The 18621-nt window shown below is 40.9% G+C and overlaps 1 long non-coding RNA gene across 1 annotated transcript in view; it reads left to right on the plus strand.

The window, feature by feature from the left end:
- Positions 1-17704, plus strand: part of LOC129517396 (uncharacterized) — a 34769-nt gene extending 17065 nt beyond the window's left edge. The window contains exons 2-3 of the long non-coding RNA XR_008665997.1: positions 8790-8869; positions 16559-17704. This is a non-coding gene — a long non-coding RNA (uncharacterized LOC129517396). The remainder of the gene's footprint in view (positions 1-8789; positions 8870-16558) is intronic.
- Positions 17705-18621: the final 917 nt, after the last annotated feature.

Here is an 18621-nt window from a genome sequence, read left to right on the forward strand (position 1 = left end):
CTGTGTGGCTCAGTGGTTGAGCATCTGCCTTTGGCTCAGGTCATGATCCCGGGGTCCTGGGATTGAGTCCCACGTCAGGCTCCCCACAGAGAACCTGCCTCTCCCTCTGCCTATATTTCTGCCTCTCTCTGTGTGTCTCTCATGAACAAATAAATAAAATCTAAAAAAAAATTCACTTTAGTAGATTTTTTTATTTTTATAAATTTATTTTTTATTGATGTTCAATTTGCCAACATATAGAATAACACCTAGTGCTCATCCGTTAAGTGCCCACCTCAGTGCCCGTCACCAGTCACCCCCACCCCCCGCCCACCTTCCCTTCCAATGTAGTAGATTTTTATATGTGGCCCCGTGCCATGGTTTGGTTATCTACTACTGGTATCCTATTTTACTTAAAATTTTTAAAAAGATTTATTTATTTATTTATTTATTTATTTATTTATTTATTTATGGGGTGGGGAGGAGCATAGGAAGAAGGAGAGAGAATCCCAAGCAGACCCTGTGCTGAGTGAGGAGCCTCCTGCAGGACTTGATCTCACAATGCTGAGATCATGACCTGAACTGAAACCAACAGTCAGATGCTTATCCAACTGCACCACCCAGGTGCCCTCTGGTATCCTATTTTAGAGCAGAATTTACAGTATTCTATTTCCTTTCCAATTACCTGTGGTCTAGTGGCAAATTCACTTGAAGATGGACATATGATTTAAAAAGATACAAGAGACGATGGAAGTCTGAGCCAGGCTGGTGGCAGTGAAAATGGAAAGGAAGACTATAACGTGACAGTTTTAGATAAAGACTTTTCAGTATTTGACAGGGTATGATGATTAGTGTCCCTCCCCAGATGATACAATTAGGAATGCCCTAAGTGTCCAGGCTGGGCAGAGGTGAGATGAGTATGGAGCCATAGGACAACAGCCAGATGTAATGGCATATCAAGTTTCCAGGCTAGTGGTGCTCAGGTTATCACATTCTAAAGCTGAATTGCTAAATTCAAATGGTTGAAACAAGAAAGGAAGATTAGGCATGAAGCAAGCAAGTTAGAGGCCCAAGAGAGTTCCTGCCTACAGAAGTTCTAATGATCTGAGAAGGCAGTAGTAAGGTGAATCTTGAGGAAAAATCAAGCAAATGATTCCTGTCTATGGGTCTGAGTATTCCCTGAGAGTTTAAGTTAAGTAAAGGAGATGGTGGTAGGTACAAGCATGTGGGATGCTACTGGAAACGCAGAGGTTATATGGCTTCATTCCTTTAGAAGCTGAAAATCTAATGCAGCATCATATGAAGGAGCATCATTAAAGAAAAACTTTTATTTTTTTCACCCCCCTGCACAGCTAGCAATGATGATATTTGTATAGTGCCTTATCATTTACAGAGAGCTTTCACATCTGTTATCTCATTTAATCCATTCATCAACCATGTGGGACAGATACTGTTTTCATTTTGTACTCATAATAAGAGAAAAACTTGTACTCATTTTGTACTCATAATAAGAGAAAAACTGAGGTCTTGAGCTTAAGTATGCCTAGATTTATATATATATTTTAAAAGTTTTATGTATTGAAGTAATCTCTGTATGCAATGTTAGGCTCAAACTCACAAACCCAAGATCAAGAGCCACATGCTCTTCTGACTAAGCCAGCCAGGCACCCACCGCACTCCTTTTTTAAAAGTTTAATTACTTTTTAAAAGTAATCTCTAGGGATCCCTGGGTGGCGCAGCGGTTTAGTGCCTGCCTTTGGCCCAGGGCACGATCCTGGAGACCCGGGATCGAATCCCACATCGGGCTCCCAGTGCATGGAGCCTGCTTCTCCCTCTGCCTATGTCTTTGCCTCTCTCTCTCTCTCTCTGACTATCATAAATAAATAAAAATTTAAAAATAAATAAATAAATAAATAAATAAATAAATAAATAAAATCTCTATACCCAACATGGGGCTTGAACTCATAACCCCAAGAACAAGAGTTACATGCTCTTGTGACTGAGCCAGCTGGGCAGCCCCCCATCAAGCATATCTACATTTAGGTTTCATTCTCTTTCCACCATTTAAGAACTCTTTATCAAAAATAAACTGTCACTGTGAAATGAAATTTACTTGATAAACTTTCCTTCTGTAGAAGGTGTTCTGGGAAAAAAGCATAAAAATAAGAAGAATTAACGATTAAAAACAAATGTCTGAAACCCTATTACACCCACAAGGATGGCTATAATAAAAACATATTTAATAACAAGTGTTGCTGAGGATGTGGAGAAATTGGAACCCCCATACACTGCTGATGGGACTGTAAAATGGTGCAGCCACTTTGGAAAAGAGTTTGGCCATTCCTCAAAATGTTAAATACAGAGTTAGCATATGACTCGGCAATTCCACTCCTAGTTATATTGCCAAAAAAAGAAAAAACATATGCCCACATAAAAGGTGGTAGACAAATGTTCATAACAGCATTATCCGTAACAGTCAGAAAGTGGAAACAACCCAAGTGCTCAGCAACTGATGAATGGACAAATAAATTATGGTATATTCTTACAAAGGAATATTACTCAACAATAAAAAGCAATGATATACATACTACAAGAGAAATGAACCTTTTTTTAAGTCTGTCAACACTGATTTTTTTTTCTAAGATTTTATTTATTTATTCATGAGAGAGAGAGAGAGAGGCAGAGACACAGGCAGAGGTTCTTCCTCTGCAGGCTCCATTCAGGGAGCCCAAAGTGGGACTCGATCCTGGGACTCCGGGATCACGCCCTGAGTTGAAGGCAGATGCTCAACCACTGAGCCACCCAGATGTCCTTGTCAACACTGATTTATTTACTCAACAAGTGTCTTGAACCATTTCCACACATTACCCTCCCCTCTCAGCCCTTATTCATATTCTTTTTTTAAAAAATTATTTATTTATTTGAGAGAGATAGTGAGTTGGAGGAGGGGCAGAGGGAGAAAATCTTAAGGAGACTGTGCTGAGCACACAGCTGGACGAGGGGCTTAATCTCACGACCCTGAGATCATGACATGAGCCAAAACCAAGAGTCAGAGACGTGATTGACTGAGCCACGCAGGCACAACCCCCCCTTTGTAAAAAGATTTTATTTATTTATTTTCTATATATAGAGAGAAAGCACAAGCAGGGGGAGTGGCAGGCAGAGGCAGAGGGAGAAGCAGGCTCCCTGCTGATCGGAGAGCCCAACCTGGGGCTCAATCCCAGGACCCCGGGATCATAACCTGAACCAAAGGCAGACACTTAACCAACTCAACCACCCAGGTACCCCTGAGCCACCCAGGCACCCCTCGTTCATATTCTTGTATAGTGTTTGTAGCTATCTGAAGCTTATCAATCTATCTATCTATCTCTACCTACATTTAGTTTGTGACTCCATTAGAATATAGTGGGCTTTTGTTGTTTTTTATTTTAATTCTAGTATAGTTAACATACAGTGTTATATTGGTTTCAGGTATATAACATAGTGATTCAACAATTCTATGAATTATTGGGTGTTCATCATAAGTATACTCTTAATCCTTATCGTCTGTTTCACCCATCCCCTTATCCACCGCCCCTCTGGTAACCATCAGTTTGTTCTCTATATAGTTTCAAAGAGTCTGTTTCTTGGTTTGTCTCTAGAGATGAACTTTGAAAATATGTGGTTAAGTGAAAGAAGCTGGACATAAAAGGCCACATATGGTATGATTTCATTTATGTAAAATGTCCAGAATAGGCAAATTCATAGAGACATAAAGTAAATTAGTGGTTGCCTAGGGCTTGTGGGGAGATAGTATGTGGAAAGAAGCAGAAAATAGGGAGTGACTGTTAATGTTTACAGGATTTCTTAGGAAAGTGATGAAAGTCATCTAAAATTGATTATGATGATGGTTGCACAACTCTATGAATATACTTAATAACCATTAACTTGGACATTTTAACTAGGTGAATCATATGGTACATTAATTATATTTAAATAAAGCTTCTTAAAAAAAGATTATGGCCATGAAAAGAATTATTGCCTGGTCTGTTCACTGAATAGAAATAATGATACCCTGGTAGCAAAGAGCTCCCTTAGCACCAAGATAATGAGTTATCAAAACCATTCCCAAGTCATTTAGGAGGTTAGGGGATCTCAGAATAGGATGTGATAAAAGAATCTAACTGCATTACAAATGTATGAAACAACCTCACTAAAGAGGATAGGGAGACAAAGTGTGATCCAAGTAACTTTGGAAATGAATGGAATACATAAATCTAGAGGCAAAAGGAACTGTAGATAAGTCCTATACTCTAGGCAATAAAGTTGTTTCCCCTAAGGGTATGAGTTAACAATTCTGAAACCATTATATATCTATACTGGAACTAAGCAATTAATATGTGGATGGTGGATGATGGGAGCCAAGTTTCTTTCTTACTGTTGGAGTTGCAGGTTACAGACAAGCAAGAGAAGTTGTAATGTGATAATGGATTAAAGTTGGAAGCCTCAGTAAGAACCCATCTTTAGCTTAATATACATATAATAGTTACATATAAAATATGAATAAATAGAAGTGTATATACACAAGCTAGTAAACATACATATATTTGTTTTCTCTGCCAGGTGAAAATGTGTAGAAGCAATGACACCTCAACAGCAACAGCATGCCTATCTTGTGTTTCTTTTTTTTAAGTAAACTCTACCTCCAATGTGGGACTTGAACTTATGACTCTGAGATCGAAAGTCACATGCTCTACTGACTGAGCAAGCCAGGCACCCCCTAATCTTGTGTTTCTTTTTCTTTTTTTTTTTAAGATTTTATTTTTGAGTAATCACTACACCCAACATGGGACTTGAACTCACAACCCTGAGATCAAGAGTCACACCCTTCACCAACTGAACCAACCAGGTTCCCTGACCACCCCCCCTTTTTTTAATTCATGAGAGACACAGGCAGAGGGAGAAGCAAGCTCCCCACAGGAAGCCTGATGCAGGACTCGATTCCAGGACTCCAGGATCATGACTTGAGCCAAAGGCAGATGCCACCTAGGTGTCCCTAAGACTGGTATCCTTAGGGCAGCCCGGGTGGCGCAGCGGTTTAGCGCGGCCTGCAGCCCAGGGCATGATCCTGGAGATCCAGGATCGAGTCCCACATCGGGCTCCCTGCATGGAGCCTGCTTCTCCCTCTGCCTGTGTCTCTGCCTCTCTCTCCTGCTCTGTATCTCTCATGATTAAATAAAATAAAATCTTTAAAAAAAAAAAAAGACTGGTATCCTTATAAAAAGGGAAAATGTGGACACAGATATAGAAACACATAGAAGGAAGATGATGCAAATAGATTCACAGAGAAGATGGCTATCTAGAGCCAAGGAGAGAGCCTGAAAGAGCTCCTTCCCTCCCAGCCCTCAGAAGAAACCAACTCTGCTAACACCTTGATCTCAGTCTTCTAGCTTCCAGAACTGTGAGATAAATTACTATTGTTTAAGGCACCCAATTTCTGCTACTTTGTTATGACAGTCCTAGCAAAGAATATAGACAGCAAGCAGAACTAAATGCTTTTGCCTAGAAATGTGTATATATGTAGGAAAACTATCCAAGAAAGCAAGAGAATAAGAAACACAGTCTTCTGTGGAGGAGTCAGGGATGCCATGTGGGGGAAACAGGGAGCTTCATTGGTTTGTGATCTTCTGCTTCTTGAGATGCTAGTGGTTACATGAATACTGGTTGGTTGGTTTTTGTATTTTTTTTTTTTAGTAGGCTCCATACCCAGTGTGGGGCTTGAACTCACAACCCCCAAATCAAGAGTCACATGTTTCACAGACTGAGCCAGCCAGGCACACCTCATGAATACTCATTTTATTATTATGCTCTAAAATAAATCCTTATGTTTATATAAAACATTTCATAACTTTAAAAAAAGTCATAAAAAACCAATCTCAATTATGGGAACATGTGCAAAGTTCTCTTGCAGAGTTTGGCATTATAAGAAAAGGAAGTAGGGACAAACACAGAATCTGTTTCTCTTCAAAGTGGATATGAGACTTCTTTGGTAATATTCACTTCTGGTCCTTCTGGACCTCTTTCATGGTCAGTGGAATGTGACAGAAGGAAAAAAAACAAAAAACAAACAAAAAAACCCCTCTACTTCCATTTTTCATGCCCCAGAAACGTGTTCATTTGAATTCAACAATGAATCAGCTGAAGTGACTAATTTATGTAGTTTTGAGAATGGAGTCAGCAGATTTCCTTAATTCCAACATTGACTGCAGTAGGAAATAATGTGCTTGAACTCATTCTACATCTTGCTGGAAAATAGGAGTAATGTTTACCGCAGAACAGTAGTATGAGGCTTAATGTTTCAGTGGAGGTTTTGGATGAGAGGTGTTTAAGGAATCTAGCCTGGGGATCCCTGGGTGGCTCAGCGGTTTAGCACCTGCCTTTGGCCCGGGGAGTGATCCTGGAGTCCCGGGATCAAGTCCCACATCAGGCTCCCTTCATGAAGCCTGCTTCTACCTCTGCCTGTGTCTCTGCTTCTCTCTCTCTCTCTCTCTCTCTCTCTCTGTATCTCTCATGAATAAATAAATAAAAATCTTAAAAAAAAAAAAGGAATCTAACCTGTTTGGGTTGTAAGCAAGATTGGCTGTTTTCTTGTTTAGCTAAACAGAAATTCTATTTTAGTCTTCCTTTTGTATGGGCCTGGTGCTTGATATACTTCAGAGGCCAGCAGACCTGGCCCTCTCACCTTTCAGGGAAAGTTTTAGGGTTTCTGAAGCCACAGCCAGGTAAACCATTACCCTGCTCCTTTGAGTGGTGCTGCCCTACTGGAGGGCACACCTTCCCTGCCGCTCAGGTAATGAGCCCTTCTGCAGCGAACACTTGCCCTACACAGGAGGATTGCTTAGGGCTGAGCTACCTCAGGAAAAGCAGATAGCATCAGGTGGGAAAGCAGTCTAGTCCCAAAACCTGACAACTGAAGGGACTGGGACTCAAATTACACATCTAAATGTTTGGGAGTATGGAACCATGAAAATGGACAACTGCTTAAGTGGACATTTAAAAACTCTGCACAAAGCAGCAACTGAGTCTTTTTTTTTTTTTAACCTAAGGTAAAGGACACGGTTGAAGCTCTTCTCAGAAAACAGGTGGGATTGAGGAGATTTATTTATGACTTACTGGAAGCACAAAGAGAAGCTTTTATTGTTGATGGCTAGGCTGGGTGGATGCCAGGAGACACATCCCATAGGAGTTGTGCTGCCAAGCACTGACACACAGCTGACCTAGTCTTTTTTTATGCTGACTGCTTGCTCAGAAATTATATCAGAAAACGGTATTGAAAGACCCAGTGTGATTTGGATTATGGAGACTTTAGAGCAATCTTAAGTCTAAGGAACCATTTGAAGGGAAATAGAGAAGCCATATATTCATTAGCTTTATGTGGAACTACATTTCGGCTCCTATAGAAAAACTGCCTTGAGACAGCTCTGCATGGCCAGGCGTTCAGTATCATCCTCCTTTCTCTTCCTTTGAAACTACACATTTAAATTCAAGCTTTCAGCAAATACCTCCTAGATACCTCCAGAGGGGGAAAAAAATCTAAGGAACACATCATTGTAACCAATAGCTTTAAGCTTGGGAATATTTTTCAGATTCCGAAGTGAAAGTCAGAGAGAGAAAGGGACAGGATGTGCATGCTGGGATGGTTTGAAAGGAAGGAAGAGGGAAGGAGCAGGGGAGAGGAAAGATGAATCTTTTAGGGAAATAGTAATCCAAAATGCAGAATAATTCATAGATTTTTCTTAGACTCAACAGAACCATAAAATGTCAGGGCTGGAAGGAGCTTTAGAGATGATTTCCCTGTCCCTCACTGGTTATCTTACTGATGAGGAATCTTGGACCAGAAAAGTGACCTGTCCAAGGAGGCAGAGCCAGGTGGTGACAGAACCAGGCTGGAAACAAGGTGTACTCATTGTTCTCATGACACCCCTGGCCTCCCACCACATCCGCATCTGATTCCCACTTTGCCTGATAGCTGTGACCCCTCATTCATCACTTTAAGAGCTTTGGACAAAGGGAGTAGTCAGCTGTTGGGGTTGGAATTCAGTGCAACTGCCTTCTAGCCTGTGTCTTGTATCTTCACATCTTAAAATAAAGAAATCAATTCATTTTTTCAGTCAACTCATTTTTCACTCGGAAGATCTTTCATTTAAAGAGTCTCAAATCTTTCATTTGGAAAATATGACACTTACATGTAAAAGAGGAAAAATAACCCCAAAGAATTGCTTTACAATGCCATTTACAGCCTATTATCTTTTATGATATGAATCCTACACATGTCCCACGACCATCCAGGTATTATCAGCTGCCGTAATCTCCCATTCCTCCCCTACAGCAATACTTTGTTATCTCCATAGTACTGTGAGTCCCAAGGATTTCACCAGGGTGAAGCCCATGGGCCTTTGGCTCTTCCAAATAAGCTGGTTGAAGCTATTTAGTTTGTAGAGTATTTGGGGGGAGGGCATGCATGGTAATTGGTATAATATAAAATATAATAACAGTATGTGTCTAGAGCTCAGCCTTGGGTCTTTAATTACCTTCTTCTCACCTTTATCACTGTCTTGCACTCCACTAGACATGCTGACGCCTCAACTGCCAACAGGCCAATACAGAAATTTCTGTTTGTTTCCTTGAGGTGTACACAACCAAACCCAGAAAACTATACAAATAGAGACTCTAGTATGGATTTTTAGCAGGTGGCTGGTACTTGGTACCCAGAATACTCTAGGTATCTGAGTTCTGTTTTGCTATCTAATATTCATCCCCTTTTTCTTTAGGAGACGAGGGAGATTATGCTCCTGATTTCCTCACCTGGACACCAGGACCCAGGCGAGGGAATAATACATGCAGGGCAATGGTGAGATGCTGCCTTAAATTGGGGAGATAAAATTATCTTGATAAATGTTTAAAAAAGATTATTGTCTGTACAGATACACACTTTTTGTCTCAAGACAAGAGATTCTGAATCTCATAAGCATCTAAAAGAGATTCATATGCAACTTACTAAATCAGCAAAAATTAATTTGGAGGCATCTACCCAGCGTTCAATGATATGCTAAGCAACATGGGGATAATAGTATTAGCTAATGTTTATTGAGTTCTTATAACATGCCGGGTATCCACTGAGCACTGTATATGAATTGTTGCATCTTAGCAGTATAGCCACTCCTGTGAAATAGGTATTTTTATTAGCTCCATTTTAAGTATTAATAGCTAAGGCAGAGAGAAGTTAAGCCATATGTCTGATATCCCATAGCTGGCAAGCAGGAGAGCCAGATTTGAGCATAGTTTACTTCCGGAACTTATGATTTTAAAGTAGTATGAATCATGGCTCCTACCCCCAATAGGTTTATAATCTAGTTGGGGGGAAACATGACTAACACACATTAAAACAATAGTAAATTATGTTAGCTGCGCATATATAATTAAATGCTAAATTTGATGCTATTAACTATGACTGCTTCAGGAGATCAGAGGGCACAGGGAGGCATGGACCAGGCAGGCAGGATTTCATGAAGCTGAGATGTGCGTAGGGAAAGAACCGCCTCAGGCAAGAAGGTGGCTGAAGTGCTAAAAGCAGGAGTAAGCAAGACCTGTGCGGGAGGATGAGACAGCCAGCCTGACCACAGCTGGGTGGAGCTGATGAGGAGGGCTGGATAGGCCATGAAACCTTTAAAGCAAGCAGAGTTTAGGCTTGGTGCATTAGCGAGGAGAGAGTCATTAAAGGCTCTGGATCAATAAACCAATATTAGAAAAGAGATGTTTAAAAGGAAGATATGGTTGGCAGGGCAGAGAGAAGCTGTCTCATTAAAACTGCAGATGGCATATAGCTTGGAAAAACATATATGAAATTACTCTAAATTGTTACCAGTCTCTATTCTCCAATTCAGAATCTTTGATTCTGGTTTGATCTTTATTTTTTTTAAGATTTTATTTATTTATTCATGAGAGACACACAGAAAGAGGCAGAGACATAGGCAGAGGGAGAAGCAGGCTCCATGCAGGGAGCCCGGTGTGGGACTCGATCCCAGAACCCCAGGATCACGCCCAGGGCCAAAGGCAGATGCTCAACTGCTGAGCCACCCAGGTGTTCCTTCTGTTTGATCTTTCTCATTTATTTTTGCATTTCTTTTACATTAGCAAGTTCTACCTCCTTAATACTTTTCAAATTTGTCCATTTTCCTACATTTCCTTGCCATTAGTTTGGCCACCATCCTAAGGGGGAGGGGAGGTGTCAGAGGCCTTTCTGGAAGAGAAGACATGTTTCCAGAGTCCTGAATATTTGACGAGAGTTAGCTAGGAATGAGAACAGAGGTAGAAAGGAGGTGGGAATGAGGAGGTAGGAAAAAGATCAGGGGAAAGATAGCATAATGGGTAGAAGAAAGCAACAAACGTGGAATACAAGAAATAGTGCTAGGGACCATAAGGGAAAGGGGGGAAACTGAGTGGGGAAAAATGAGAGAGGAAAACAAACCATAAGAGACTCTCAACTCTGGGAAGCAAACAAAGGGTTGTAGAAGGGGAGGTTGGTGGGAGGATGGGGTAACTGCATGACCAGCATTAAGGAGAGTATGCGATGGGGATGCCTGGGTGGCTCAGCAGTTTAGAGCCTCCCTTCAGCCCAGGGCATGATCCTGGAGTCCCCAGATTGAGTCCCTGGATTGAGTCCCAGGATAGAGTCCCACATCATACTCCCTGCGTGAAGCCTGCTTCTCCTATATCTTCTGCTTATGTCTCTGCCTCTCCCTCTCTCTGTGTGTCTCTCATGTATAAATAAATAAAATATTAAAAAAAAAGAGAGAGAGGGTATGTGATATGATGAGCACTGAATGTTATAATATATGTTAGCAAATTGAATTTAAATTAAAAAGAAAGCAACAGGACAACTGACACATAATTTGGCGCTAAACCTGGGGTGCTCCAGTAAGGAAAACGAAATGTGGCATTGACTTAGTGAAGGACCACCAGCAGGTGGTGAGGGTCCAGAGTCTAGGCTGAAAGGCTGAGCTTTGTTACAAGATCTCAGAACATTTAGTCAGAATTTTATACCCTTAAAGGCCGACCACCTCCGGGGGTGGGGTGGGGAGGTGGAAGACCCTTGAGGAGGTGGCATATTAGTGAGGTAGGCCTTGAACACACAAATTGACCTTCTCAGTGGAGGGAATGATCTTGGCAAAGGCACAGAGTCTGATAGTTTGAAGGACAAGGATCTTGAATACCATACAAGCTCTAAGAAGATTAATCCGTTGTTGGAGGTACCGCACGCTGGGAAATGGGCCTAAGTTGAGATAACTCAAATTTAAGGGGAAAAAAACCCATCTGGAGACTGCTTGTAATTTTAGAGAAATGTTGATGAATGAAATAAGTAAAAAATTTTAAGTTTTCAGAATTCAGTGAGAAGTTAGAGCTAGATTTTATTTTTTTTTAATTTTTTATTTATTTATTTATGATAGTCACACACACACAGAGAGAGAGGCAGAGACACAGGCAGAGGGAGAAGCAGGCTCCATGCACCGGGGGCCCGATGTGGGATTCGATCCTGGGTCTCCAGGATCGCGCCCTGGGCCAAAGGCAGGCACCAAACCGCTGCGCCACCCAGGGATCCCAGAGCTAGATTTTAAATAGCTTTGTTGAGAAACAATTCAGATACCATACAACTCACCTTTAGAAAGTATTATGATTACAAGTAAGTAAATAATTACATCAAATTGGGCAACTCTGTGATGAGGCTAAGGATGCAGCAGTTGCTCGTGGCAGTGATCCTGGGTGCCACTTGAACTCAATGTGACTCATAGTAAAACTAATAATTTGCCGTCCCCAGTGCTTCCCACTTTACAGAGGACAGCAATAACTGAAAATAAGGAACAAGCTATGTGAGTAAATGGTATATATGTGGTGTATTGCTACTGTAAATGTGTGTGGAGTGTGTGTGTGTGTGTGTGTGTGTGTGCGTGCGTGCGTGCATGTGTGTGTGTGTGAGAGAGACAGAGAGAGAGAGAGAGAAGATGCTTGACATTTTTTTAAATCCACTTCCCCATGGACAGCTGGTCAAATTCCTAACTTGTGAGGCTGCTTGGATAGAAGTAGTTGAGTATAATGACAGAATAATGCTTACCAAAAGTTTTTAACAACATGGGAAGAGATCTAGAACACTCTTTATGGGAAGTCTTGATTTCCCTATATTCTGTTTATATAAAAAAATGTAGACTTTTGATCCTTCTCCTCAAGTGCTAGCATTTCTTTATTTCCATGCCTTTTTCTCTCTCTTCAGCTGCCAAACCCCTTCTTAAACAGGGGAAGGGGAAGCTAAAATTACAGGCCTGGCGGGGGCACCTGGCTGGCTCAGTAGGTCGAACATGTGACTCTTGAGTTTAAGTCCCATGTTGGGTGTAGGGATTACTTAAAAATAAAATATTTTTTTAAAAAAGATTTATTTATTTGAGAGAGAGAGAGAGAGAGAGTGCACATGTGCAGAAGTGAGTTGGGGGAGGGGAAGAGAGAGAAAATCTTTAGACAGAATCCCCGCGAGGAGCTCAATCCCATGAGATCAGGACCTGAAGCCAAACTAAGAGACATTTAACCAACTGAGCCACCCAGGCGCCCCCAAAATAAAATCTGAAAAAAAAAAAAAGTTCAAGTCTGGCCTCTACCTAAGGCAAAGTAGAGAAAGAAACCTCACAAATATAAATGAGTTAACACTCATTGTTACCTATTATTGTACAGTATTTAAATTAGCAGGGCTACTTGCTTGCTTCCTTTAGTTTAGTTACAACATTAATCTTCAGTGCATGCTTTTGTAGCCATCTTATATGTCTCTGCAAAGCCTTTCACTCACTTTTCACTCGGTGTAGAATAATTTTATTCTATAAACTTGAAAACACTTCCCCTTTTTAGTTCACTTTATCTAATGATTTTCATGTCCCATTTCCCCTCATCCCAGTCATCAACAGGTACGATTTTCTGCCCCTAAGCATATTATGTTTGGTCAATTCTAGATCCATACTTTTTCACATTTTAACATCTCTGAAGTCAGGAATGTTACGACTAATGGTATCTGAAATTCAGTGAAGTACAGTAAGTTCTTTCTGAGTGAGCAGTTTACTTCCCACAACATACTGAATGATGTTCTTCCATCAATCCTTTGGCTCCAATTCATAAATCTTATAAGAAGTCTTGCCTTGGGCAGCCCCGGTGGGCTCAGCCGTTTAGCGCCACCTTCAGCCCAGGGCCCCATCCTGGAGTCCAGGGTTCCAGTCCCATGTCAGGCTCCCTGATGGAGCCTTCTTCTGTCTCTGCCTCTCTCTCTGTGTGTCTCTCATGAATAAATAAATAAAATCTATTTTAAAAAAAAAGTCTTGCCTTATTTTTGAGAAACTACTTGATATTAATATAATTCCAGGGATCCCTGGGTGGCGCAGGGGTTTGGCGCCTGCCTTTGGCCCAGAGCGCGATCCTGAAGACCCGGGATCGAATCCCACGTCGGGCTCCTGGTGCATGGAGCCTGCTTCTCCCTCTGCCTATGTCTCTGCCTCTCTCTCTCTCTCTCTCTCTCTCTCTCTCTCTCTCTCTCTCTGTGACTATCATAAATAAATAAAAATTTAAAAAATATATATATATATATATATATATATAATTCCATTATTTCTAGCATTCTGATATATATATGTTCCTAAGGAGCAAATGAATCTCCTTTATCAATTTAATGACTGTGTAATATTCCATTATTTGAATATATCATGATTTTATTACCCAGTCCCTATTGGTGTTATCAGTAATGCTCACATAAACCAACTTTATATACTTATCTATTTCCCTATGATATATTTTCTTTTTTTTTAATTTTTATTTATTTATTTATGATAGTCAGAGAGAGAGAGAGAGAGAGAGAGAGAGAGGCAGAGACACAGGCAGAGGGAGAAGCAGGCTCCATGCACCGGGAGCCCGACGTGGGATTCGATCCCGGGTCTTCAGGATCGCGCCCTGGGCCAAAGGCAGGCGCCAAACCACTGTGCCACCCAGGGATCCCTATGATACATTTTCTAAAAGTATAGAATAATTACTAGTTTTACTAGTACAATACAACAAGCTTTCCTGTCCCTGTTTTCACAGGTCTATAAGCCTTTATTTCTAGTTTAATGATTTTTTTTGTCTTTTATTTATTTTTTGTTGTGGTAAAATATATAACATAAAGTTTGCCATTTTAACCATCTTTAAGTGTACAGTTCAGTGGCATTAAGTATATTCACATTGTTGTGCATCTATCAATACCATCCATCTTCAAAAGGGTGATCTTTTCTAAGGTTGTAAATACATATTACCAAGTTGCCCTATAGAAATAAGTAACTACAGTACCTCACAACAACTTATTTATCTGTTAAACACTCATTTATTGAATAGTCTCGTGTGTCAGGCAATGTACTAGATACTCATAAATATTATATCAGTTAAGATGGTTTTGTTGCAGGGCGCCTGGGTGGCTCAGTCAGCTAAGCATCTGCCTTCCACTTTGGTCATGATCCCAAGGTCCTGGGATCCAGTGCCACATAAGGCTCCCTGCTCAGCGGGAAGTCTGCTTCTCCCTCCTCCTCTCCCCCTCTTCCTGCCATGCTCACTTGCTCTCTATCAAGTAAATAAAATATTTTTTAAAAATATGGTTTTGTTGCAAATAACAAAACCCAACACCAACTGACAAGCAATAGTTTTCTTTCCAAGCATGGCTGAAATCAGTTCTGCTCCTGTCACCAGGACTCACTTTCTCTCTGTCTTTCTCTTGCTTATGTTCTTTCCATATCTTCATTTTCAAGCAGGCTTGTCCTTTGTGGTATCAAAATGACTACAACAGCCAAGCACCCTATTGACTCCATGTCCAACAGAGAGAGCAAAAGAACTCCTCTTCTAGTAACTCTGAAGATTAAAGTCCTGAGATCTACTTTGACTGGAAGATTTAGAGCATATGCTCACTCAAACCAATCAGGAAGGCTATAGGAATGGGACAGTAACTGGCTAATTTAGATCTTTGACACATCCTCCACCCTGATCCCAGGGGTTAGAGGAACCCCATTTGAATCACAAAGACCAAAAGCAGAGAAGTCACAAAGAAAATCAACCTTGTTGCCAAAAGAACTGGAAAGGACACTGGGGTGGCAAAAACAATGTCCACGGCCATTCCGAAATAGAGTGAGGGTATCATATTTTTTAAATTTTTTTTAATAATAAATTTATTTTTTATTGGTGTTCAATTTACCAACATACAGAATAACACCCAGTGCTCATCCCGTCAATTCCATTTCTAGGAATCCCCCCTCAGTGCCCGTCACCCATTCATCCCCACCCCCCGCCCTCCTCCCCTTCCATCACCCCTAGTTCGTTTCCCAGAGTTAGGAGTCTTTATGTTCTGTCTCGTGAGGGTATCATATAACAAAGCATGCCATATAGCATGTAAAAATGCAGTTTAAAAAAAGAGGAAAGAAAAAAAAAGAGGAAAGGGAGCAAAGTTTTTTCCAAAAATGTTTAAAAGATTTTATTTATTTATTCATGACAGACACAGAGTGAGAGAGAGGCAGAGACACAGGCAGAGGGAGAAGCAGGCTCCATGCAGGGAGCCTGACGTGGGACTCAATCCCAGGACTCCAGGATCACGCCCTGGGCCGAAGGCAGGCGCTAAACTTGAGCCACGGGATCCCCCCACTTTTTTTTAGTATGTTTAGTGCCATGCACTGGCTTTGGCCTTCTGGAAACATTTTAATGAGGGAAATAGATATATACGCAGATCTAATAGGCTGAGTGTCAGAGAGGTAAAGAAGTGGTATGCTGCAGACCCAGGAAAGGTTTCCTAGAAGAGATGACACCTGAGCTGAATCTTGCTCTGTAACATAAGGGGAGGTAGAAAGACACTTTAGGGAAAAGAGAACTGCATGAAATAGTTAAAGGGGAGTTATAAATAGTTTAGTATACCAAAACTAATGTCTGCTGGATGCTATTATATGCTAGACACTTCTCAGCCTTTTTTGTATAATATTTTATGTAATTAATATGTTCAGAGAATAGTGAATAATAGCTTGGCATTCTGGAAGAAACGTTCATGAAAAGGAACACAAAACAAAGCAAATAAAAATAAGCAAACCCAAAAAGATCAAGCCGAAAAAAACAGGTTGGAATCAGATTATGGAAGGGCTGTATTATACCTAATGCCTAATGCAGTAGATATTGGAGCTAATAAAAGTTTGGGGGCAAGGATTTTACATGATCAAGGTCATGCTTTATAAACATTTTCCAAATTTAATACCTGCAAGATGATGTTGAGTGGAGAGAATTGTATTTGGGGAATCATTGAAGAGGTTGCTAAGACACGCCAACCAGAGGTCAAAAGAATCTGCTTCTGCCCTCCTGACTCTCATACACTGCTGACCTCGTAAACTTTCTTCACAGTGCCCTCTGGGGTCTTTGTTTCATTGAACTGTCCCCTATATTCTTAATCTCTTTATAGAATGCATCCTCCTCCTCCTTGCTTTAACTGAAACTTGTTCTTTTTGTTTTTTTCTCCCAGGAATCCACTTCTACTGAGCTCCCTTGAGCAGAAGTTATTGATTGGACCCAGAGCTCACCAATTTGCAAATCATTTCTAGGAATCCCCCCTCTGAGGACCATACTATCCAGCTCTCCCCCATCTTTTTAACGTCCTTACTCTCCCCTGATTCACTTTGCAACACATTACTACTGAAAGTTCTTTGGCAATTGTCACTTAGATGCTAAATCCAAAAGGTTTCCTATTTTAACTTGGGGGATTCTGTTGACCCCTTGTTTCTTGACAGATTCTCCAGAAATTATTTTTTTCTGTGTCTTCTCATACCTGTCTGGCCATTCTTTCTTGAAAGTTCTTCCTCTCCCCATTTCTTAAATATGAATATGCCTCGGGCTTCTTCCTCAGCCATCTTACCTTCTCGTCTGCCTTGCTCTCCCAATGATTTGAATCACTACCACCCATGTGTCAGTGACCTGACAACTCACAGATCCACACCACCAGGCTCTCTCCTGACCTTTAAATCTGTGTGTGTGTCCAACAGGCAGTTGGACATCACTAACTCAGTGTTTCCCTGAAACTCCAATTCCACATGCCTGAAAGAGTAGGTTCTTTCCTGGCACCCAAGCAAAAGCCTGAAAATCATGTCAACCCTTCAATTTCAATAACCACTTTTTAACCAGTCACTGAGCATTGTTAATTCTTTTTGTTATCTCTTATACCTCTCTTCTCTCCATTTTCACTCTAATTTCTCTAATTTGAAATTTCATTTTCCTTTGCCTAACATATTAGCTTTTCATTTTGATAATTTTCAAATATACATAGAGTATAATGAACCCTGATATATCATCTGGATTCAATAATTATTAACTTTCGGTCAGAGTTACTTCATCTATTATTTCTACAGTGTTTTAGAGCAAATCTAGACATCATGACATCTCACCCATTAAACTCTTCGGTACACTGCTTTATTATGCCAGAGTAACAGTATCACACGTAACAAAATGCACAAGAATACCTGAATATTATCTAAGACTCTATTTGTCTTCCACATTTTCTCTTTACAGTTGAGGCTTAGCCATATAGATAGCACATAGAACTTATTTCTTCTGAAAGGGCCTATTGAAGTCTCAGGTAAGTTAGACTGTACTAAAGGACAGGCTTTTTTTTTTTTTAAGGGTTTATTTATTTATTCATGAAAGACACAGAGAGAGGCAGAGACATAGGCAGAGGGAGAAGCAGGCTCTCACAGGGAGTCCGATATGAGACTCGATCCTAGGACCCCGGGATCACACCCTGAGCCAAAGGCAGAGGCTCAACCACTGAGCCACTCTGGAGTCCCCAAGGAGAAATTTCTAACAGTTTCTCCTGCTCACAGCTCTTGAGGCAATGGGCAGAGCCAGACTTAGGTCAAGGAGAGGGTCACTCCTATTTGAGAGCAGGGTCCCAGGCCTGAAGTCCATTGAGTTCCATCCTGTGCCCCTGTAAGAGGCATGTGGCATTGGGTGAGTCAGGATCTATTTATTACAAGACCATCGGATTCTCAGCAAAGAGATGCATTTCTGAAAACATAGTCCTTGGGTGAGGAGAATTCCTTCCTCAGAGAAAGAAAGTTGCTTTCCTGGCCAATATGATTTATTATCAAGCATAGGATAAACTGGGAAATGACAGATTAGTGACAAAGCTAATTAGCAAGCTGTTGTTCAGTGCCAGGTGTTTAAAGTTTAAGAACTAATTTCATGACCCTGTGCATGTCACCTCCCTCTGTTGGCCTCTGTGTTTTAATCTTCCAAATGAAGATATTGGACTAGATGATCTCTAAGATCATTTCCAGCTCTACCATTTTATGATCTAATTTTTGTGTAACATGTTTTTGGCATGATGAACGTTCAAGAAGTTTGATATCATTTTACAGATAGGGACTCTGAGGGCAGTGGGGCCAGGGATTTGCTTCAGATGCATGCAGGTCAGGGCCTGAATCCTTCCGGAGCTCTGTTTCATTAAGCAATCAATATTTCCTGGCTCCTGGGCGGAACTGCAGTATCTTTCCCTTCAAAAAAGCTGGTCTGTTTTTTCCCACCAGGCTTGAA

Source organism: Nyctereutes procyonoides, unplaced genomic scaffold (assembly GCF_905146905.1).
Source record: "Nyctereutes procyonoides isolate TBG_1078 unplaced genomic scaffold, NYPRO_anot_genome, whole genome shotgun sequence".
NCBI lineage: Eukaryota > Metazoa > Chordata > Mammalia > Carnivora > Canidae > Nyctereutes > Nyctereutes procyonoides.